Raw genomic sequence first — 11,359 nt, forward strand, 5'->3', positions numbered from 1 at the left:
GTGAGGTTATTGAAAATACCATGATTTGGGTCAGGTTAGTCCTCAAACAACTCACTTAAAAATGGGTCTGTAATCAGTAATCAGGCATGGTGATGGTTGGTAGTTGTGTGCTCTCAGATCAGTTCAGATTATAGTGATCCTGTATAGGATTTCCAAGACTGTAAATCTTTAGCGGAGCCAGAAAGCATCATCTTTCTCTTGCAGAGCTCCTGGTAGATTTGAACTTCTGAACTTGAGTTTTGCAGCCAAAGACATAACTTATCCACGCTACCAGGGCTCCTTAATTATAGACATAGAAGTTAGGGTTTACTGTACATCACAGAATAGAGAAATTTGTCTAGAAGGGCCATAATAAATAATCAGCTACCATGCAGGCGTGCTTCAGAATTGTATCCTTGTACCATACTGAATACGTGTCCTGAGTAAATCATCCAGGAAACTGGATTATATGAAGAGGAATGATGCATCAGGATTGGAAGAAAGCTCATTAACAACTGATACACAGATGATACAGCCTTACTTGCTGAAAGCAAAGAGGACTTGAAGCACTTATGCAGATCAAAGACTACAGCCGTCAGTGTGGATTACACTCCAATATAAAGAAAATAAAAATCCTGACAACTGGAGTAGTAACCAACATTATAATAAATGGAGAAAATATTAAAGTTGTCAAAGACTTCATTTTGTTTGGATCCACAATCAACATTCATGGAAGAGTGTAGTCAAATCAAAGGGTATATTGCATTAGGCAGATTTGCTGCACTAGACTTCTTCAAAGTGCTCAAGAGCAAATATGTCATTGTGAGGACTAAGGTGCTACTGATCCTAACTATGTTTTCAGTAGCCTCGTATGCATGTGAAAACTGGACAATGAATAATAAAGACTGGAAAAGAATCGATGCATTAGAATTATGGTGTTCTGGAGGAGAATATTGCAAGTACCATGGACTGTCAGAAGAACAAACAATTCTCTCCTGGAAGAAGTACAGTCAGAATGCTCGTTAGAAGCCAGGATGGTGAGACCTTGAGTCATGTACTACTATGGTTATGTCGTCAGGGAGGGACCAGTCTCTTGTCTCTGGATATGTAATCAGAGAAGGACTTGATGTTTGGTAAAGTGGGGGGCCAGTGAAGAAGACTTGCAACTAGGTGGCTTAACAGTGGCTGCAACAGTTGTCTCAAACATAAGAATTGTGAGTATGGTGCAGTACCGGACAGTGTTTCATTCTGTTGTACATAGCATTGCTATGAGTCAGAAGTAACTCTGCAGCACCTAACAATAATCCTTATTTTAAAATTGAGGAACGGAAACTTGTTGAGGTAAATTTGATGAAGGTCTCACAGGTAGTAAGAATTCAAATTTATATTATTAAACACCTAAACTTGTGTTCTTTTCAGAATATTCTAATGTTTCCTATTAACAATTAAAATGATGATTTTATAGCATTATATGTAAGATATCTATCATGATCTTATCCTTGCTTATCTCCAATTTTGTTTATTATACTTCTCTTTTGGAACATATCTCCTAGTTTGGTCTGGCCTGGTCATTACTGAATTTGTGCTCATCTTAAATAAATCCTGGTGTGGTGCTGTAAGATAAGCACTGGACTTCTGGAAGATCGGCAGTTCAAACCCACCAGTTACTTTCAGAAACCCTATACAGTGTCGATAAAAGTCAGAACCTATTAGAAGGCACTTGCACCATCACCACCATAGTTCCTTAAACTTCATGATTTCACTGACTTCTTCAGTAATTGGCCTTAGGTGCTTCTATTCTGGAAGACTTTACTAGACAGCTCCAGTGTTTAGTTTATGTTGTTTTGCTTAATTCTCATAGCATCCTTTGTATCCTTCTTTCATAATAGCTATCCTATCAACATAGTTTTCTACTGATTTGGTTTATGTTTTTTTTCCATGACTGTGAGACTTTTAAGGGCAGATATCATGTATACTTTAAGGAGCTCTAGTAGCGTAGTGGTTACGAATCGGGCTGCGAACCTTAAGGTCAGCAGTTCGAAACTACCTGCTGTTCCACGGGAGAAAGATGAGGCTTTCTGCTCCCGTAAAGTTTTACAGCCTCGGAAACCCTGTATAGGGTCGCTGTGAGTCGCTTCTGACTCCACGGCACACAGCCACCACCACCACCATCATGTATACTTTACCATTTTATCTCCAGTGTTTGATACACTGATGGGGTTTAATGAAGTGTTTGGCATATAATATTGTGTGCTATCAAGTGGCTGCTGACTCAGTGGCCTTATAGGACAGAGTAGAACTGCCCCATAGGATTTCTTATGCTGTTATCTTTATTAGAGCAGATATTAGGTCTTTTCTTTCACAGATATATTGGTGGGTTCAAATTGCCAGCGTTTTGGTTAATAGCCTGGTGCTTAACCAATCAGAGTTGAGTAATAGTTTGAGAAAGAAGTTTGAGTTTTGTTTTGTTTTCCCTTGAAAAAGAAAATCAAAGACCACTTATATTGATGTACTAGTGGGCCAGCTGCCAGTTTGGAAGCGATAATAATGTTAAAACCATAAACATCATCAGAGCAAATTAAAATACAAAGGTATCCAAAATGACTGTACAGTGACATGATGCCTTAATAAATTAAGAAAATTAAGGACTCTGTAATTGCTTTCTTATTTCATGTTCTTTAGAAGCTCTTCTCTCTTCTTGATTGAAGCCTTCAGCTTGGGAATCGCCTCGGCTATCATTTTCTCTTTAAAAGAGGAGACCTTGCTGATGCCCATATTCTTCTCCATGCTCTTTCCCCCAGCACTAACAGTGTGGAGAAATAGGCACAGTCCATTTTTTGTGACTTCATGAAGGAGCATTGAATCACATCCTGCTTCCCACTCATGCTATCCACAAGGAGAAGACAAAGGTGGTGGGCCCTGTGTCATCTTTTGTCTTGACCACCTCCGTGCCTGCCTCCTGGTTGTGTCCAGTGAGGGCTGTCAGCTGGTCTTGGGGAATGTCCACTTTGGGAATACACTTGAGATATCAGTGGGTGGTCTTCCCAGCATGGCCATCAATGATAGCAACGTTGACTCGAGCTGCATGCAAACCCTTCAGTTCTGCCACAAAAGTATTGGCCCTGACAGTATCCTGGGTTGTACATGCCATTCTTCTTGAAAACCTCCGCTGTGATTGGATTGGTGGAGTTAACTGGATTTGCAGTGACACAGACCATGGTTTCAGAACAATGGTGGGCACAGGCAGCAACCAGAGTGGCCATGGTGTTGGCTATTGGTGTTGAACAGGTCATCCTGCATCTTGCCTGGTTTTCTTGGGACTCCTGCTGGAACAACCACCAACCATATCACAGCCTTTCAAGCAATCTGGCAGCTGTTCAGGTCCAAGGTAGCTTTTCACATGTGGCTCAGATCAGCAGCTACAACAGTGGACCCTTTAAGAAGCCCTGGTGGCTTTGTAAGATAAGTATAGACTATTAACACCAAGATCAGCAGTTCAAACCCACCATTCACTTCATGCGAGAAAGATAAGGCTTTCTCCTTTTGTAAAGATTTATAGCTTCGGAAACCCTATACAAAGTCTCTATGAGTTGAATTCAACTTGATGTCTATGGGTATGTTTTTTGTGTTGGTATGAACCCTTTAAGGGTCTCTGCTAGCATGGTGGATTACCATTCGGGCTGCTAACTGCAAGTTCAGCAGTTTGAAACTGCCAGCCGCTCCATGGGAGAAAGATGAGGCTTTTTCTGCTCCCATAAAGATTTACAGTCTTGGAAACCCTACAGGGTTTCTATGAGTCAGAACCGACTCCAGGGCACACCACCACTGTGGACCCTTTGGCTATCTAGACAAGACTGGATCTTTTTTGGAATAACAGGTTTGAATGAGTCAAAATAAATGGATTACTAAAGATCCTGTTATTAAAAAAACCAAATTTGTTGTGTAATTATATATGGGAGCATTGTGGCTTCATACAGTAAGCACTGGACTGCGAACTACAAGGTTCGAGGTTCAAGCCCATCAGCTGCTCCCTTGAGGACTGAAAGCCTCAAAAACACTATACAGGGTTGCTGTTAGTTAGAACCGACTTGATGACACTTAACAACAGCAACAAAATATGTATGGCTCTTTATTAATGTATTTAAATTAGAAGCTCTGACAGTAAGACAAAAGTTTGAAGTAATGATATGTGAAGATGGTATTTTGAGGTATCTGTAACATTTTGTGATACAAAAATATAATTTCTGTTAGTGATAAAAATCACAGGTACTACTAATGCTATTATAGAAGGTTGTTCAGTTCTTAATGAAGGAAATACTAAAAGTAAATTAGAGGATAGTTTTAAGGTCTCTCCCCATCCGGAGCAACAAAGAGTGAAGAAAATCAAAGACACATGAAAACAGTTATTCCAGAGGACTAAAGGAAAACATGAACCCCAGCCTCTACACTCCTGAGGCTTGAAGAATTAAATGATACCCAGCTACCACTAAGACCTGATCTGAAAGGAATCACAATCAGAGGTCCTGTATAGAATGGGAGAAAAATGTAGAACAGAACTCAAAATCATAAAACAGACTAGGCTTACTGATCTGATAGAGTATGAACACCTGGAGAATATTGCCCTTAGTAACCCTTCATTCAAGCCTGGAACTGAAATCATCCCAGTGGCTCAACTTTTAGCCAGATAATAGCCAGATTATCAGGTGTGCGGAGTTCTGGTGTGGTGCTGTGGACTAATGTGTCAGACTGCAAAGTCTTTTGAACTGCAAAAGATGGTTCAAGCTCACCAGCCGCTCCTTGGAAACCGTATACAGGGTTGCTATGGGTCTGAATCAACTCGATGACACTTAACAGCAACATCAGGTGTGCGGAGTCCTGGTTTGGCACTGTAGGATACACATTGGATTGCTAACATCAAGGTCATTGGTTCAAACCCACCAAACACTCCTCAGAAACACCAGGTTTACCAGGTTACCAAGAGTTGGGACTGACTCAACACTTCACAACAACAGCAACAACAACATAAGTTGTATAGTAATACCAGGGAAGCATACACTCCTTGGAACAGCCAAAGGGCTACATTTGCCCAGGGGTAAAGCTCAGAAGGCAGGAAGGGGTAAGAAAGAAGTATGAATGAAATGGTAAATACAGGAAGTGGAAAGAGGGCTGTTGCATTGTGGGGATTGCAATCAATGTTATGAAACCAATTGTATGAACAGTTAAATAGAAAACCAATTTGCTTTGTAAACTTTCACCTAAATCACAATAAAAAGTTTTTTAAAAAAATAGTGATACAACAAAAGTGGAGATATAAGTAATATTTTTTAATATATGAATTCACAGATTCCCTGAGGTCTGTGGACCCCAGCTTAATAATTATTGCTTGTATTATCTCCTGGTTTCAATTTGTTTCATTTCTTAACAGATAGTAATTAAAAAAAAAACTTTTATTGTGAATTATGTGATCGTTTACATGGGAGAACATTATTTTACATTCATCCTATTGTATATCTTGTCACTGCCATGGTTACAATCCCCTCCATGCATCATCAGACAACCATAGGCTACACCCCACAAGCCTGCCCTTTGGTTGTCAACACATAGCCCCACTCCGTCTCTTGGGTCTAGAGTTCCCAACTGCTCCATCTTGCCAAGTCATCGTCTCTGCCTTCCAGATAGTAATGTTTTTATAATACTTATGTCTTCTTTTTGTAAAAAAATTCAAATGATACTGAAGAATATAATTTTCTGGTTATTATACCTCATGGAGACTAAGACTTGGTAATTTAAAGTGCCGTTATCTGTTTCTTGACAATGTGTGCTTATATAGCTACGTAAACAAACAAGTAAAATCATATTGTATATGTGAGCATGGTTCTTTAACTTGCTCTTTTATTTAACAGTGTGTTATGGCCATTTTTCAATTAATACATATATTTCTCATACATCACAAATTTATAGCTTACGAAAATATTTGAGATAGGCCACATAAAATTAAATATCTTGAAGTGTACACTTCAGTTACTTTTGCTGTATTCACTATGTTGTGAACCACTACTATCCCATTCCAGAGTATTTCCATCAGGCCAATTACTTCATATCCCCATCCCGTGGCAACCACTAGTCTATCTCTGTATAGATTTGACCACCCTGGGCATTCTCTATAAATGGAACCATGCAATATGTAGCCTTTCTTGTTTAGCTTCTTTCACTTAGCATGCTTTTAAGGTTTATCCATGTTGTAGCATAAAATAATACTTCTTTTTTTAAACGACTGAACAGTGCTGTTGTATGGCTATGTGTTTTATGTATCTATCAGCTGATAGACATTTATGTTTCCAATTTTTTGGCAGTTATGAATAATGCTGGTTAAAACATTCCCATACAAGTTTTTGTGTGGACAAATGGTTTCAGTTTTCTTGCATATCTACCTAGTGGTACAATTTCTGGTTCATACGATCTATGTTTAACTTTTTGAGGGACTTATCCACAGTGGCTATACTGTTTTACATCCCTCAACCTCATGCTGCTTAATGCCTGAATTGAAATCCATTTTGTTGATGTGCCATAATTTTTTCAATTACATGGTGATTGATAAGGATAGGCACTGGACTGCTAACTACAACCTACCAGCTGCTCTCAAATACCTGCGAGCTGCTCTCAAAAACGCTACACAGAGTCACTGTGTTGGAACTAACTGGATAGTACACAACAATAACAATGTAGTAAAAAAGATGTATATATGTTCCCACACCTTTTTTTTTTTAACGTTTTATTGTGAATTATGTGATCGTTTACATGGGAGAACATTAGTTTTACATTCATCCTGTCGTATATCGTTTCATTGCCGGGGTTACAATCCCCTCCATGCATCCACACACCTTTTAAATGATTAATTTCTAGAGGTGTAATTGCTGCATTTCAGTATAGAATTTAATTTTGACACTTGTTTTTAGACTGAGCTTCAGAAATATATATTCTAATTGTGTTTGTTCATTTCTGTTAACTTAGCTCCTTGTGTAAAACAGAAAGAGTTCTTGCCTGATTTCGTGTTATCTTAGGATCATTACATTTGAGTCCATTTTTGTGATTACTGTGTCGTTCCAGCTCATTGATTGATGGTTTTCCTGATTTTCAGTCTCTCTATTTTACTAAACATGTTGTTCTTTTCCAGCAATTGATCTTTCTTGATGGGGTGTCCAAAGAAACTAAGCCCAAGTCCTGACTTCTAAGGAGCATTCTGATTATATTTCTTCTAAGACTGATTTGGTCATTCTTCTGTTTCATGTTGTGTTCAGTATTCTTCACCAGCATCACAATTTAGAAGTATCAATTCTTCTTCTGTCTTCCTTTTTTTATCGCATGCCTGTGGTGATTTTAAAAGACCATGACTTGGGTTAGGAATGCCTTAGTCATCAAAGTGATGTCTGTGCTTTTAAAAATGTTTCTCAAACTCTTATTTATATTGTTAGTAATCTTTGGTTGTAATGTCGAGTTGGTTCTGTCTCATCAGCCCTGTATAGGGTTTCTGAGACTGTAAATCTTTATGGGAGCGAAAACTCTTACCTTTCTTTTATCATATCTTTTAAAGTAAACTTTACTGTTCTGATAATAAAAATGCATATATATGTTGAAATGTACAATTATTTGATTAATAGGGGAATTTGTTTTGTGATTTGTCTGCTCATGACTTTTACCCCAATTTTTCTACTGGGGGTTTATTATTTTTTTTTCTGATTTGTCAGAAATTTTACAAATATTACCTTGTTGTCCATTATAAATATTGCAGAAGTTTTCTTGTTTATTTTTTTACTTTATGGCAGTACTTTGTATTAATGTTGTTGTTGTCATGTGCTGTGGAGTCGGTTCTGACTCATAGCGACCCTGTGCAGGGTTTCCGAGGCTATAAATCTTTACGGGAGCAGAACGCCACATCTTTCTCCTGTGGAACAGCTAGTAGTTTCGAACTGCAGACCCTGGGGTTAGCAGCCCGATTTGTAACCACTATGCTACCAGAGCTCCTTTTGTATTAATAGCCATTTAAAATTTTTGCTGTTTTGTTTTTGTTGAGTGCACTCGAGTCCGTTCTGACTACTAGGGACCTTGTGTATGGTTTCTGAGGAGTGGCTTCTTAGCAGTCCAGTGCTTGTCCTACAGCACCACACCAGAACTCCTAGTGGAGAGTTGTTAAGTGCCATCGAGTCGGTTCCGACTCATGTCGACCCTGTATAGGGTTTCCAAGAAGCAATTGGTGAGCTTGAACCACTGACTTGGTGGTTCAAACTGACCTTGCAGTCTAGCGCAGTAACCCACAGTGACACACACCAGGACTCCTAGCATCATAGATAAAAGAAAGATTATGTTTGAAAATGTCAAGTGGTAAAGAACAGGATATGTTCAAGTAGCCAAATGAAGACCAGTGTATTTGAATCACAGTGTGTGCAAGGGAGATCCTTAGATGAAGTTTACCAGAAATGGAGGATTTAAAAAAATTTTTTTTATTGTGAATTGAGTGAAGATTTACGCACAAGATCATCAGCTTTATATTCAACATATCATATACTTTATTTCACCTCAGTGATTGCAGTCTTCTTCCTGTAACAGCAGTTAACCTACTTCCTCCCTGTGGCTTCCCATTTACATCTTAAATTTCACAAGTGAACAAAGCAAAAATATTTGATGCACACATACAAAACAAAAAAATACGTTCATTTAAATTTTCAAAGGGCACATTCTGCAAGCCAGCTTTCCGCCTGCAGGCACACAGCCTTAAACAGTCCAAAGGCCTAGACCCCACAGCTGTTCTGTCTCTCTGTGCCACAGCCCTTCCCAGTGTCTCTGCTGTAGCCGCTTTTCAGGGTAGGTGCTCTTCCTTCTAGATGGTCCTGGGATCATCTGTTCCTGAAATGAAAGATTAACTACTCCCCTCTTGTAATTACATATCTTCTATAATTACAGTTGTGACAATCACCATTAATCTTTCTAACAATTAGTCACAATTGAATTATAAAATCCTATCACCATCATTCCCTATCCTCTTTCACCAGATCCATCTGGATAAGAGGAAATTCAGTGGGCATTCTACCTTACCCTCCCTCATTCTGAAACTAAGCACACCCATGAAACTTTGTAAGCCAGTCTCTTCTGCTTTTATAAACCCCAATTTTTGATGTTGTTAAGTGCTGTTGAGTTGATTCCAACCCATAGCAACTCTGTATAGGGTTTCTGAGGAGCAGTGGTGAGCTCGAACTGTCTACCATGCAGTTCAAATGGCTTTTGCAGTCTGGCATATTAACCCACAGTGCCACACCAGGATAGCCAATGTCTAAATTGCCTGTCCCTACTGGTAGTGTAGTGGTTACAAATCGGGCTGTTAACCTCAAGTTCGGCAGTTCGAAACTACCAGCAGTTCCGCAGGAGAAAGATGAGGTATTCTGCTCCCATAAAGATTTACAGCCTCGGAAACCCCGTGCAGGGTCGCTATGAGTCGGAACCGACTCCACGGTACTTAACAACAATAACAACAACATCAGCCTAGTGCATTGAGGAAACAAGCTTTTCTTGGTACGAAGAATCCCCCTTCTGGTTGGAATTTTGAGCAAGTACACTCATAAGCGGAAGTCCAGTTTATCAAATGGTAGCAGTTTGTTTTTGTTCAACAGTATCAAATATCTTTATCTTCATTTGGTTAGGATCTGGTCAGCTCAGCCCTAGCCATCCAAGCTAGATCAGATGGGTACCAGCTGCAAGTTTGGGGTTCACACACACCTCCCTACACTCCAGACCAGCTGGCTGCTTCACTTTCAGCCTTTGCCCCCAGGGGCTAGGTTAGTGCCCATGGACTCAGAAGTTCACAAAACTCACAAACCTTCAGACCAAGCCAACCTTTCCTCTTCTCTCTCTCACCCCAAGGTTAGTGGGTGCCAGTGGAACATGGCTGAACTCAACCCATGTCTTCATTGCTGCATTTCCTGCATTTCTACTCACAAGTGACCGAGGTGGTCACCAGCGAGCATATTATACTTATCATGGGTTCCCTTTGAGTTTCAATCCTAGAAGGGGGTTTTCGCTAATGAGCTGACTTTTCTTGCCTTGAAGACTCCAAAGCAAACAGCTTGTTTGAAACTCAAATGGCCAAGCAGTCTGATATTTTCTGCAGGTCTTTCTTTCATAAGAATATTTTGTTCTCCTAGTTCTGGGATGGTCTGCATGTCTTTTCTAATGAGAGTGGCCCAACTCAGAAGATTCTGGTGGGGCTCAAGATTCTACCTAAGGTCCCATACTCTACCAAGACTTAATAAGAAGCCTATTTCAATTGTCAAATTTTAGCTCTCTTTTATCAAAACTAATCAGTTGTAGGCTAAAGATATAAGTTTTCTGTCATAATAATTCCCAGTATTCACTTCTGTCACTCAGAAATGCCTTTTACAATAGTAGGCAGAAGAAACCAATACCACGAAACGGTCAAAAATATAAACACTCACCACCACCACCCCCGCTGCCCCATTCAGCCTGTGTCTCAATCATCTAGTTACAGAGCACTGTTGTTCCAAGGTTGTATATAAATCACTATTTACCTCTACTCCATTTAGCCCATGCATACATAGCTCCCTGGTAGCGTAGTGGACTATGAGCTGGGCTGCTAACTGCAAGGTCAGCAGTTTGAATCTACCAGATGCTCTGGTAGAGGAAGATGAGGGTTTCCACTCCTGTAAATATTTACAGCTCCAGAAACCGTATATAGAGTTGCTTTGAGTTGGAACTGACTCGGTGGCACACAACTACCGCCACCACCTCCCCAATAGCTCCGTAAGTCTTTGTCTATCTTCATTGTTCATGTGCCACCCTCCCTCTTGCGTATTGCCCTCCCCATTCTTATATATTACCTTCCCTGTTATCAGAGCTAACATGCTTACCTAACTCTAGCCAGTGAATTACTCTCTCCTCCCTCTCACCCCTGGCAACCATCGAAGTATGTTTGTTTTAGTCTGAAAACATTTCCTTAAGCTTTTATAAGAATGGTCTCATACAATATTTGCATTTTATGATTGACTAATTGTACTCAGCATAATGTCCTTGAGGTGTTTCCACAGATTCGTCATTATTGTTCAAGGTTGCCTAGTATTCCATTGGATGTATGTGCAAAACTTTATTCTTCCATTTATGTGCACTTACACTGTCTCTATCTTTTTTTCTATTGTGAATGGTGCTGTAGTGAACACTGGTGTGTATATATCTACTCATGTCCTGACTTGTATTTCTTGTGGATATATACCAATTATTGTTAGGTCATAAGATATTCTATTTCCAACTTTCTGAGAAAGCACCGTACCATTTTCCTGAGTTGTTGAATCATTTTTACAGTCCCACCAGCAAAGTA

At 39.6% G+C, this 11,359-nt stretch overlaps 1 pseudogene; it reads right to left on the reverse strand.

Annotated features, from left to right (window-relative positions):
- Window positions 1–2,643: 2,643 nt before the first annotated feature.
- On the reverse strand, window positions 2,644–10,889 carry LOC102842680 (annotated as a pseudogene).
- Between the last annotated feature and the right edge of the window lie 470 nt (window positions 10,890–11,359).

This window comes from Chrysochloris asiatica, unplaced genomic scaffold (assembly GCF_000296735.1).
Source record: "Chrysochloris asiatica unplaced genomic scaffold, ChrAsi1.0 scaffold00214, whole genome shotgun sequence".
NCBI lineage: Eukaryota > Metazoa > Chordata > Mammalia > Afrosoricida > Chrysochloridae > Chrysochloris > Chrysochloris asiatica.